Source organism: Prenolepis imparis, unplaced genomic scaffold (assembly GCF_030444845.1).
Source record: "Prenolepis imparis isolate NDT839.2.m4 unplaced genomic scaffold, iyPreImpa1.0 SCAF_6, whole genome shotgun sequence".
Taxonomy (NCBI): Eukaryota; Metazoa; Arthropoda; class Insecta; order Hymenoptera; family Formicidae; genus Prenolepis; species Prenolepis imparis.
In genome coordinates, this window is record NW_028141164.1 from 10,414,660 (window position 1) to 10,428,565 (window position 13,906).

Consider the following 13,906-nt stretch of genomic DNA (forward strand, 5'->3'; position numbering starts at 1 on the left):
TAATAGTTATTGCTAGAACTCGTCCGGTGCTACCCGAAATTGTTAAAATAATTATAGAAACATTAAAAAATTTTTTATTTATTGTCGAAAAAGTTCCATGTCCCGCTGAATAAATAATTTTTAACAGTTCTGATAATCAGGCTAGGAGAATTAATAGTATTTGATAAAACAAGTAAAAACGTGGAAACCGCATGTCTCTAATTATTATAGTTCAAAAGATATCGATTTATTTCACTTTTATCACTTTTCCGTCGGGCCAGAAATTTTTCGACCTGACATACGAAAGTTTGCAATAACTGTTTATATATTAATCCTAGCGCTTCGAGAATTAATAGTTATTGGTAGAATTCGTCCGGTGCTACCCGAAATTGTTAAAATAATTATAGAAACATTAATAAATTTTTTATTTATTGTCGAAAAATTTCCATGTCCCGCTGAATAAATAATTTTTAACAGTTCTGATAATCTGGTTTGTAGCATTAATAGCAAGGGGTGTCTCACTCACCAAAAATTGGTATTGCGAATTATCGGGAATTCCAAGTAATTCCATGTAATACGCCGTGTAATTATAAGTAATGCGACGGAATTACGTGTAATACTAAACAATATAAAGTAATTCCATGTAATGCTGAAGTAATTCCATGTAATTTTAAAGTAATTCAGTATGTTTGTTTATAATTTTTTGTTTTACAAATACAGTAACTAATATATAGAGTATCTTGCAGTTTTTTCCAATTAAATATTCCTCTTTATTTACTAAAATAAACACTATTTAGAAGTTTTGCATAATGTCAGAATATTATAGGATATGTAATAACATTTTATAAAATTGTATGTATTGTTTCTGATTTCATCGAAAATAATATCAATTCTTTTCAAATAAAATACAATATATTTAAATGTTAGTACTAAAACTTTAATTTAGTAAAGAAAAATGCAAATAAAATGGAGAAAGATATTAAGAGAAATAAATTTATAAGATATTATTATTAATTATGTAATCGATATACATATTATGCAAAAAATTCAATATTAATATTTTTTATCATACAAATATTTTTTTAGTTGGAACACCCAAATTAAGATATCCCTATATGTATAATACTTAATATATAACAAGACGTTTCCGATTATAAATAAAAATAAAAAAAAAAAAATTATTTTTAACTGGCTAAAAAATTCAAAAATTTTTACAAAATCAATTAAAAACATTTTTAATAAAAATTTATTTATATGTTCATATTAAATTTTTATTTCTTTTATACGAATTTAAACACAAAATACAAACTTTTAATACTGATTTGATCAATTATTAATGATTTTATAAATTATAATATTTTGTTATACATATATTTGTATGGAGTTGTGTTTACATATATATATATTTTAGTTAGGTAGCATATTATATAGGTAGGTCTATATATTAGTTAGCTTATATATTATACATTTTTATTACATAGTTAGTCATTACAAAGTTAGTCATTATATATTTTCTTTAGTTCTTTGTATTTTTTTCAATTAATTTTTTTTATATAGTCTTCTGTCTCTTCCTCACGTGATGGAAAAAGAGACGAATAAAACAAGCGAGAACGCGTACATGTGCACTACTACCGAAGCACTGAGTGCATATGTACGCAATACATACAAGAATAAACTTTGATTTTACACACACACAAACACATACAAAACTTATTTTATTAAATTTAAAAAATTATTTTTCTGCGATTATTACCCCTATTTATCTGAAATATTAATAAATAATCATAAATTTGACTCTCAAAAAAATTGTTAATCAATGCGAAGTAATACGTAATGCGAAATAATACGACGTAATGCGAAGTAATGCGTAAGTAATTCCAGAAAAAATGTACATGTATTGCCACAGTGAGACACCCCTTGATAAATACCTTCGTTATTAAAGATACGTTTTTTTATTTAAAAATTGCAGAACTTTTTTACAAAATAATCAGAAACTATGTAACTATTTAAAAGAACCTTAAAACTCTGCTTAGAACTATTGGAAGTCGATGTGTAAAAAAAATGTGAAGTTGGCATTCCTATTTTTTGAAATTGATTTTCGTTATTTGTAATGACCGGAACTATTTCTAAAAATTATCAAGAACTCTTCCTATGGTTTTAAATAACTTAGAACTCTTAACAGAACTATGATAGCATAACATAGGGGTGCCAGCTTCACACCCGATTTTTTTTCGTGCTTCGACGGGACTATCTGATTATTGGAAAATTGTATGGGAAATACGCTTGAAGAGTCAACGAAGTTTATAAACAGAAATAAGATACGTTCTTTTCGGGGGATCCCAAAACGAGCCGATTCCTATGGCTTGTGCGGTGAATTTCATTTTTTGACGTTACATCTTTAAAGGAGTTTTTAGATAAGAGGACTTTAATAGCTGCAGCGACCTCGGGCGACCAAGTTTCCCGCGCCTTTGGTGGTGTCCCTTGCACCTTCATGTAGATTTTATTCACCCAAATCACGTACCCGGAAAGTTCTTTGCTCGGTTATCGCGTTTCTTCATTTTTCCTTATTCCGCACGTTGTTTGGCCCACTAATCAACGAGATAAAGCCTGCAAGGAATTAAGAGACTAACATTAACGTACTATTAACCCGCGATAACAAGAATTTTTGTTGAGTTAGTTGCGATGGATTTCTATCTTATAATAACAAATGCATAATTACACTATAAATTGAAGCACACATATATCATATTCTCAAACATATATTAATAAAAAGTAATCTGTGCGGAGTCATCGTTCAAGGGCCAATATATTGATAAATTGCACGTGTTTAGAAATGCACGAATTGTGTGAGCATCAATTTTTCTATTAGTTTATGGAAGGTGTTAGGTTTCGCGAAAATTATTTAAAAAGAGGCCAAAACCGCGACACAGTTTTCGATATTCCACAAATTTGGCGAGTGTCAATTTTTCTATTTTGTTTTAATCACGCTTTAATATTCTTTGAACTAATAAAAAAAACGACGCTTTTGAAACACGTGGATCTGGAAAACACACATTGCAGTTTCGGTGGTGTCCAGAATTCTTTTTAGATACTTCTAATTCCTTCCGCAAAATTTTTAATATTTGGAAAGGAATACTCTGCTTATTAGCTTCCATGAATTAAATAGAATATGTACTTAACTTATCCTTTTGTGGGTCCAGATTAAGTGAGAAAAACAAATTGTTTATAAACAATACCAGTAAACAATCGTGAAAAGTCAATTATTAATTTATTATATTTTTTAGCAAATTGTTCTTCATTATATATAAAACAATAATTTATTATAAAATCAAATTAAATAACGCATTTTCTCACTGATATTCGTGATCGTTTATATTCGTTTGATTTGGATTTTACAGAAATATCGTGCAGAATATAGAAGAGAATAATAAATATGTAAATGTCACTCGCGCGCGCGAAGCAAAAAGGAAAAGAAGAATGTTATATATGTATGATAGAAAGTACGATAGTTTCTGACGATCAGATGATTATCCAATGCATTTCACGCAGTCATGTCTTTGATTTATTTACAGAATAAGAATCTCAATAGATTTATCGAGTGTAAACATGTGGATGCGAAAATAGTGAAAGTACGACAAGAAATACAAACCGTAAAAGACAGAAAGATAGCCGTAATTTTGATATGAAAGTATACGTAAATTTTAATTTAAATTTTGGTCAATAATTTTTGTGAAAATCATGTATGATAGAGCGATATGTATCGCAAACAATATGAGATTGCAAGTCGAAAAATAATAGAAGAAATAATAATATTTATATCAGCAATGCGTGACATTTATTTTTTGTTTAATGCACACTCTTACACAGTTATTTTAGACATATTTTATTTTATTTATTTTAATACGCGCTCGACAATAAATAATCTTCGAAGCTTCTGCGCGATCTCAGCGATTTTTTAGAGTTCTCCCACACAGCATCAAAACCAAAACATGTCTAAAATCGGGACATAAGACATCTTTAAGACGTCTTTAAGACATTTTATGACATAATGTCTTAAAGACATCTTAAAGACGTCTTATGTCCCGATTTTAGACATGTTTTGGTTTTGATGCTGTATGGACTTTTTTAGTATTACCAAAAATATTTGTTGCACATTAATCAATAATCAGTATCAGAGCTTTTAAACGTATGATTGCAATTCTTAAAAAGGTTAGAAATAATATATAATAATATTTTTGTTCTGCGATTGTTTGTATATATAATAAAATTATCTTTTTTGAGTTGATATAAGAGAGTTAAATTTTAACAAAACTAAATAAGACTTGTAAATTTTTTGCACAATAAACTTGAGTCTTTTTTTGCTATGAAAGTTGATATAGAAATATTCGTTCAATTTTTTAAGAGAAAAAAACGAACTGTCTATTTCCGGAATTTATTATGTGCGTAAGGAATCTGTATCCACTTTTTTTTTTATTTACTGAGATAAACTTTTACGAGATGAACGTACTTCATATAATTGATACAACTATCGCAGATTTCTCTATATCTGCTGCTTGATTTTCGCGAATGGCGGATATGAGTTGTCGAAAGCGTGATTTTTAATTGCGTACTGACTTAGCACCTCTCGCGAATTCCTGCTTCATAGCTTTGCATAGCTTCCTCGCTTTTTGCATCGACGTACCAGTGCACCTCTTAATGAGATGGCTAGGCCCCCGTGTGTGCCGCTGTTAAAAATATTTCTCTCGCACATTCATCCGGGGAGTAGATAGCGCGCCGCCAGAAAGAGAAAGAGAGAGAGAGATCCTTTCTTGTGCATACGTGTTTCAGGTTAGGCAGCACCCCTAATGCCGCATGGGTGCAGCAGGGGTGCCAACGGCTGTCGGAGGAAGCGCGGAGAGGAGATACGCTCGGTTCGTTCGCTTTTCTTCCTTCTCCTCGCGGAAGTGTGCGTTCGCGGGGGGTGCTTTTACCGCCTCGTAGATAGCACCCCGGTAAAGTATATACGTATTCTTGGCGCTTGCGCACGTTGTTTCGGTCTCTGTCTCTCTCGACAAGCCGGCTATCGCGCGCCGGATGTCTCTCTCTCTGTTTTTCTTTCTCTCTCTGTCGCGCGCGCGCAGTCCATCCGGTAAAGAGAGCGAGATAATGTGAGTGCGCTGCAAAGCCGCGCGCGCGCGCGAAAGGGGAGAGAGCGAAAGAGAGAGAGAGAAACAGGACTAGGGGCGCAACGGAGAGGGAGAGCCGGCGCGATCGAGAGAGAGAGAGCGCGAGGCACGAGGGAGAAGGAGTGAGAGAGCCGGAGCATTGCGTGGGGAGCGATCGCAGCTCGTCATTCGAAGCCCGCCAACGGACGAGCGAGCAGCCACGGAACGGGACCGCGATTGAACGAACCCACGCGATTTCCGTAAATAAAAAAAAAGAAAATTGAGAGAGTAAAGTAGTAAAGACACGCGCGTCGCACGCGATCGAGAAGAATAGCGAGTGAGAGCGAGGAAAAATAAGTTACACGAGAGAGAAAGATCGCGATCTCTTGAATATAAATGTATACTCGTTCGTTTCCGGAGTGAAGATAATTCCACGGAGTTGTAAATTCGCTCTAGTCGCGAAACTCACTCGTTCGATCGAGTCGTTCGATTAATTTCGGTCGTGATTGACAGTGCAAGTCTCGCGTGTTTTTGATAGCAGTAGGAGAGAGAGAGAGAGAGAAAGACAACAATTGACAGGAGGAGTAAGAAGGAGAGACAGTGGTGTAAGAGCAAAACAAAAACCGTTGGTAGTGTGATACGTAGTGATTCGTGCCATCTCCTTTAAGAAAACATCGACCCGATCGACGATCGATTCTTCGCATCGATATATATCGCTGACGTATGCAAATATCGAGGAAGAAAAATTCAGTGCGGTGGTTCGCGTGTGTGTGTATATGCGTGCAAAGATTTTCCCTTTGCTGTAAACGCGACAATTGGATTTCAAATCGAGTGCTGCGGAAAGAAAATAATCGTAATCGTACTTTCGGCTGTTAAAGTATTGCGTGTAATAAAGATATCTTTCGAAAAATCTTGAGAAAGAAATACAACACGGGGTGCACGTGTGCCTGAATTCGGTCGAGAGTCGAGCTCGCACAAAAAACCTTATCGCTCCGGTTGTTTAGTCTTCGATTCCGAGGTGTATTAAGTTTCCAGAGTTTCGATTTTTCTAAATCGTCGGCACGTGTGCACGATATCAGATTTCGGTTCGCTCGATCTTCACGAAGATCGCCAAAACACTGTCTCGACTTCAGTTTTATTTGCGACTTCGGTGCGTGCACATCGTGCGTGAATCTTGAGAGTATCGTGAACAAAGCTCGCTCGTCGTCGGTCTCGCGATATCGTAGTCAGTTTCGCGATTTCGGACTATCAAAAGAAAGTGTGCACGCGCTGCGAAGAAGCAACGCGAAGTTGGCGACTCGTCGTGAATCGCCGCGATTCATTGCGTAGAAATAGTCGGCACTCGATCGCGTTCGGAGATAGTCAAACATTGTGCTCGCGACAATTGTTCAATCGTTGAAAAGAGATAATCGTTCAAAGTGGTGTTACATAGCGCGCGTGTTTTCTCGAAACAATTACGGAGATAAGAGATCTATCGGCGATCAAACGCGAGTAACCTAACATCGAGCGTGCGAAGTGAAGTGAATTTCTCTCTCGTCGCGAATTTCCTTCCTCGAGTGTGCTTGGCCACCCTGCGTGACATATTTTCGCGTGTGTTTAGTGTTGCTTCGCGAATTCCAAGTGAGAAAAGGAGAGGCCAACGACACAAGTGAGATATCGAGATAGAACCGGGCGTCGTCTTGTGTGCATCGCAATTACGCTTCCGGTTGCAGTGCGTGAGAAAAAAAGAGGCTGCCGTGACATACATCGATTTCGTCTTCGCGTAACGATAACGTCGCGACTTCGATATATCGATCTCGCTGTCGAGTCTCCGCGTTTTTTTTTTCGCGATAATTTCGGGATAATACGGTGCGTGAATTTCTCGCGAGCGAGCGATATCACGTGTGCTTTTCGCGCGCGAAAGCAGTGACGTAATATCTCGAGGCACCGGCGAATTATCGGTGCACCGCGCTCCTTCGAACCCTGAGTAACGCGCGATATCTCTCTCGTCCTCTCCGCGATTTATTCCGGATTACGCGGTCGCGTCGCGCCGGCAGCCTCCATACGCTCGTTCCGGGAAGGATAAACCCCGGGCGGTGCTCACGTGACGAAAGTGCACACGCCGTCTCCTCGGTCACTTGGAACAAGTGAGTAATATTTATTTACGTATCTCGTATATTACGGATAAAGCTGTTAAACAGGGTGCCCCGCTGTGCCAAATGTCCTTTCATCTGAGAACATATTTTTAATTTCTTGATTTTTTCCTCGGAATTTTGACGTGAGATTAATTGTCGCGATTTTTAATTAAATCGCGTAGAATGCAGATTTTTTCGTTAATATTAAATTTGAATCAAGCGAAACAAATAAGCTTTCGTTATATATCTTCGGCATGCAGACTTTTTAAAGTATAATTCACTGGAATCTTTTAATGTTGAATATCGTGTTTCGTAAACACTGGGCATTGCAACAAACATCCTGAATTTTTATTATTTTGGCCTCTATCATCTGTGGTTGGAACGATATTTGGTAGACAGTATATTCGAGGGCAGTGTGTACACAAACGAAATTCACGAATCATTCACGTTAAACCATCAAACAATTGTTTTGCTTTTAAAAATTTTTTCTTTATTTTTTTTATTCTCTAAATTTTTGACTATTTTTTTGACAGCCTATCGCGTGCTGACATTTATATTATTTACGTTCGAATATTGTTTTTAACAGTATTCTCTCCCAAGAAATATATATACAATTATATGTACAATTCTAAAATTTACAGTTATATGCAATTTTAAAATATTATAATTATTAAAAATATTTAAAATATTACATATTGATATTAACGTGGTTGTACGATTTTAGACAGAATTGTCTAATGATTGATCGGTAGAGAAGCAGTTAAAAATTTTTGTAGGCACCTAAAATTTTTTGTTCAATTAATATTTCCAACAAACTCGCCATAGCCAAGTTCGATATTGGCCTAATGTCATTCGGCGATCATGACGATTCGTGCGTAGAAATGCGTTACGCGTAAACATACACGTGCACGTGGCGTATTTATACCCGGCTTCATTCATAACAAATCGCGCGTTGCCATTCATTACCTTGTATTTTTGGGAATACGTCGGGATTGAAACTTTCGGACGCGAAACAAGCTTCGTAGTTTGCGGGATAATCTGGCACCTATTATGGGAGCAATAAATTTGCACAGATTGCAGTTATTGCATAACTTAGGGCACTTTATCTTATTCTGTGATAAAGTAGTAAAAACAGTTATTGGTATTAGAGATAATTTATTTTCTTGACGTCATTTACATTTTATCAATAATTTAATTATGCACATGCTTATAATTATATTGTAGAATTATTTGCATTACTTAATTTTTTTATATTATCTCAATTTAATTTTTAATTTATATAAATTTGTAATTTTTAATAGAGTATTGTGTTTTATTTCAAAAATTAACTAATGTGTGCGATTTAATGAAGCAGTATTAGGGATAATTTACTTTCTGATATCACTTATATCAATAATTTAATTATGCACGACGGTGATATATATATATATATATATATATATATATATATATATATATATACAGTGCTTATAATTATATTGTGGAATTATTTGCATTATTCCATTTTGTTTTACATTGTCCCAATTTAATTTTTCTCTCTATACATTTGTAATTTTTAAAAATTATTATTTTTCAATTTTTTAAAAATAGAGTATTGTTTTTTATTTCAAAAACTATGCTAAGATGTACGATTTAATGAGGCTTTGCCTTTCGCATTTATTTACGACTATCATCGAGTCGAAGAAGTTAGAGATAGACTTTCCGGGCGAGCGTGTGTAATTACGAGTGCGACTTAATTAAAGCCTGAGACAGCTAATTGCGAGTACAGATTCCCGACGAAAGTATATGTAATCTCATGGAGATCCGGCAACTTATCAATGAATGAACAGAGTTCCGCGTGAATCGCAATTAATCCAATATACCAGATTGACTTTTATTCATGAATCCTCTCTTCGTGTCGATACGCAAGACACGAGGAAGAGTGATTGCACACGCCACCGTTTTTTTTTTCGCACAACACGCAGACTACGATTCGTAATGAGGAACTCCGGAAACGTTTCGAACGATTTATCACGTTTGGCCATACTGTCGTTCGCGCTTTAACGGATGACTTTCGGTTTCAATTAAAACACAAATTCGCATCGCTGCGGGGGATCCACGATTTTGCCAAGCGGTGCAGCAAATTGAAAGCGAAGTCGAAACTCGTCGAGCGCGTTGCTCCGTGGCGAGTACGTCGAAGGGAAAATAGAAAGGGCATGAGTAGAAGAGCAAAACGGTGAGAACGGAAAGGAGGCGACCTGCGGAAAGGGATATCGTCTGGGTTAAGGTAGAGGGTGAGGAAGACGAGAGGATCAACCTGCTCCGCTGCTGACAGGACAGAGCGCGAGGCTATCCAACAACTTGGTGGCCCTTTAATGGCCCTCTTCTTCAACGGATATACACTGTTTTATGTTTTATTCCGGCTGCCACCTCTCGGACACGCCGCGCGCCGCACATTTCACTCTCGTTTCCCTTCCGCCTCGTCTCATAAACGAGTGTCTCTCGCGTGAACACGTTTCGCGTCGCTTCCGAGATCGCGCGTGTTGCGGCCCTGAAAGCAGGTGACTGTATGAAACAAGATTGGCTCCATGGGGGTCCGTTTGCTATGCAGCGAAGGACAAAGTACACTGGCTCGCGCTGCATAGCTCTCTTCTCTCCTTCGAAGGGTATAGAATTCATTTCTCAAGTCATTTGTGCGAGAATATAAAGGAAAGGAGACATTAGAGAGAGACGATATTGCTAAATTATTTTTACGCGTTCGATTGTATGATTTAACAGTCTATTAATACAGTACAACAAAGATGCATACGAAATTTGAATTAATTTAATTCGAATTGTTTGTTTTTCACATTATAGTAAAATAATATTTTGAAGTAGAAAATCTCTTAATATTCTGAAAATAGATTTTTTCTCTATATATTATATTATTTTATTTTAAAATAATATGTAGAGAAATATATTATTTTAAATAATGTAAAATATAATATGTAGAGAAAAAATCTGTTTTTAGGATATTAAGAGATTCTCTTTAAAATGAGCATTATATGCGAATATTATTTTAAAAACTTGTTATTTTATTTTGATTTTTTATGTTAAAATTCGAGCGGTTCATTTTCCGTGAGATTTATGGTTGATATTCGGTTTCCTCGAATTGTCCCGCTTATGGGTAACACGATCTCGCGCCTCGCCGATACTTTTTATCTCGAGGATATTGGCCGGAAGGACAGGTAAACGGGGACTAAATTGAGCGCGGTTAATGTAAAAAAGAAGTAAAAGCCGCGCGCGGTGACAGTTGACTGCTTTACCGCGGATTGTCGTGGTTAGATCAGACGTGTGATCAGCCTCACAATAACTGCATCCCAACACTCACATTATCGTTTACTGGCGCTGCTTTAGCTAGTTAGTGATTTTATTTTGCTCTTATATACGGTTTATCGACCATTTCGGTCCATTTCGCAGACTACTTTTATATCGAAATTTTATCGCTGTTTTTCCGTCTTTTATAACTTTTCTTTCTCTTTTCCTTTGTACTTTCGCTATTTTCATTTCAACATGGTCGATAAATCTATTGAAATTTTTCTTTCATAAGTTGAAGACTGCGCGGAATGCATTAGATCATCATATGATCTATCAATTTGCGTATCAACTATCAATTTCTATCATACACGTGTTCTTCTTTTACTTTTTACTTGACGTTTACATGTGTATTCGTTATTTTTTCCGATATTTGCACATATTCCCATAAACTGGAATCTAGATGAAATGAATGAGCTCGAACAATTAGCCAATATAAACAAATAAACGTGAAGAATTAATTATTCTTTTTATTTTTGTATATTTTTTATATATTGTTTTTATATTAAATGTTGTATTACTTCTGACATAACTGCTGTACTGTATTATAAAACAAAATCTCAACTTATATAAGATTATATAATACATAATTATCATAAGTTTATATGATACATATAATTTTCAGATTGATAACACAATATACTGCATGTAGAAGATAGCCTTTCGTTCGTGTATTTTTGATCTCTTTATGTTATACTTATTTTCTATATATTCTAATCAGTTTTTCAAAGATATCGTCTTCTTATTGTACGTACTTTTTACGTATGAAAGGCTGTCTTAACGATATTTCTACCGTCTTCAATTATCGATAAGGATGCGCTATTTGAGCATAGCTGTAATATTACACGATGTATAGTTTTAAAATATCAGACCACGTGCGAAAGAAAATTTAAGAAAACTAGATAAAATCTAGCTTTCATCCTGTGAAACGCATTATTAAGTGGAGGTTAACATTCTCCTAAAAAAGACGAGCGTGCAAATTAAGTCCGGAATTCTTCGTTACGATTGTACAAGTTTACTAGCTTTTTTACTTTTCTTTTATCACTGACACACAAGAATCTTCTATGCTCCTGCCAGATAATCGAGGAATAAGTCTTTCCTGAATCATTAATTAGTTTAAATTTCCCGGATTCTAATTACACGTGAACTTTATGTCTTTATTTAAACAACGCAATTTATTTCGAAAGCAAAATCGAAAGAACGCCGTGTTTTCGCAACAAAACAAATTATTTTTGCTACCATAGGACTGTTTATTAAAAAGCGGAAATGGTGACTATCGATCCCGTTGGAGCCAGCTTAAAGTAGATATATCATTCCATTCGCGATAGTTAAATAAAAGACTACATGATCTCCATGAAACTCTGAAATATTGTTGACAAAATATTTATGTATGACGCGCATGAATATAAATAATAATTTATTTTTGTTTCACCAAGCTACAGCGGAAAATGTCATACAGTTCGTTAATCATAATCCGTCTTGCGGATCTGTGTTGCAGGTGACCGACAGAACACACATTTTTCTCCTGGAAGCGGTACGCAAACGGCCTCAAGATTCAGCTCGACATCATGCCGTGGTTCATCCTCTTTCTTCTTCTGTTGGCCGTGATGGAGGCCTTCCCTCGGGAGGCCACCTGTTCCCGCCTGCCGGACATCTACTGGAACTCCACCAATCCAATGTAAGTCACAGTACTTTTGTCTTTTTCCTGCTTCATCTCTCTCTTGCCGCATCTTCTTCCTTCCGTATAATTATCTTTTATCACATCGGACGCTTTCGCGTCTTGCGAACTAATCTTTGCGGCGCCGTCCAACACGGACGCTTTAGAAACACCGCGGAACATGCTACTTTACGAGCAAGTATATACGTGCATATCCAGTCTTCGTGGGCGGATGCCAGGTTCCTTCTTTGTTTCGTCGTAAGAAACGGGGGGGGGAGGGAGCAGTAAGACTCTCTTTAAATATGTACACGCAGGAATTGCAACATCCTTATACGATGACCCTTATCACGCTGCGTGATTGTAGTCGATAGTGACGTAAACAATGATGCGAAAGAGAACCTAATATTCCTGACATTGTGCATTTTCGATGCATGCGCCTAGATTTGCGCGAATCTCGGCGGTTTTTCGCGTTCGGCGATTTTCCTCTTATCTTTCGACACGAGGAGATTTCTCTCCTATATACCAAAAATATAATTTTTTCGCGCGTTAATCGAGAGAGCGCTACGTTATCACGGAGATTATGAATATGCATAGGCGTTCCGTGAAAATGACGCTAAAACTCCGGACGTACGATAATTAGAGAGAGTTTTCGAGTAAACGGAGACTATAGTAGGTACGTACGTATCGCGATTTCACGGTCCGAGTACACGAAAATACCATGCGCGCAGTTACGTTTATCACGACCGTCGCGTTTCGTTAGCGAGGGCGTATTTTCGTTCTGCAAAACATTATCCTCAAAGAATGCAAGCTCCGTTTAATCTTATCCGAGATATTACCGTGAATGTCCTTGTTCCGGGTGGAAGACGACCGCGTTTCCACGTTGAAACATTCCACGGGTAGTATAACGCCTATCTCTTGCGCACGAAGATCAAGTTTCATGGTTTATACAGATGTATTGCACAACCGTTCTTACTGTTTGTTCTTTGGCTTCGTTCTCGATTCGATGCGTATTATATTCACTTTGACGTGCGACAAATTTAATACTAAATATGGTACAGGCATTTTTAACTCGCGCCTAATATGAATGATTAGCTAAAAATAGAATATAAAGTAAAAATAGGATATATAAATATAAATAAGAATATTATGTATTATAATGATATATCGTTTTTACACGTTTAATTCTATCGAAGTCAAGTTGCTTCAAAGTACTTCATACAGGTCGACAACTTCAGTTGCAGCTTTTTTTTATATTCACGACTATAGTAATCGCTATATATATATCCGATCAATGTAACCCGTTTACTGTTACTATACCGAGTATTTTCATTCGTACATAGCATATAGCATACTATTTCTAACATTCTATTCCATTAGAATTGACAATTCTATTACAATTGACAAGTTAATAAAAAGTATTAATTCTTTTGTCGTACATTAAAATTTGTTTCAATGGCAAGAATGGCTACAGTAGACAAAATAAAATATTATATTCGAATATTGAACGTTCTTTGCACCATTCTATTAAATATGTAATCGTTCTCTTGCTTTTTATATTTATATCGTTAAAAGATATTACATCATTTAAATATTGATTTTACTTTTTAATGTTGAAACGCATTTTTATACTTGATAAACTTTTACGTGACAGACCAATAATGTAAATTTTATTTTATACA

At 35.8% G+C, this 13,906-nt stretch overlaps 1 long non-coding RNA gene across 2 annotated transcripts in view; it reads left to right on the top strand.

Annotated features, from left to right (window-relative positions):
* Positions 1-13,906, top strand: part of LOC145937981 (uncharacterized) — a 422,282-nt gene that overhangs the window by 25,483 nt on the left and 382,893 nt on the right. Inside the window, exons 1-2 of one of the 2 annotated variants that reach the window (XR_014425657.1) lie at positions 5,320-7,249; positions 12,069-12,248. This is a non-coding gene — a long non-coding RNA (uncharacterized LOC145937981). Of the gene's footprint in view, positions 1-5,319; positions 7,250-12,068; positions 12,249-13,906 lie in introns of those variants that run through there. The other variant, XR_014425656.1, reaches the window with a different exon arrangement.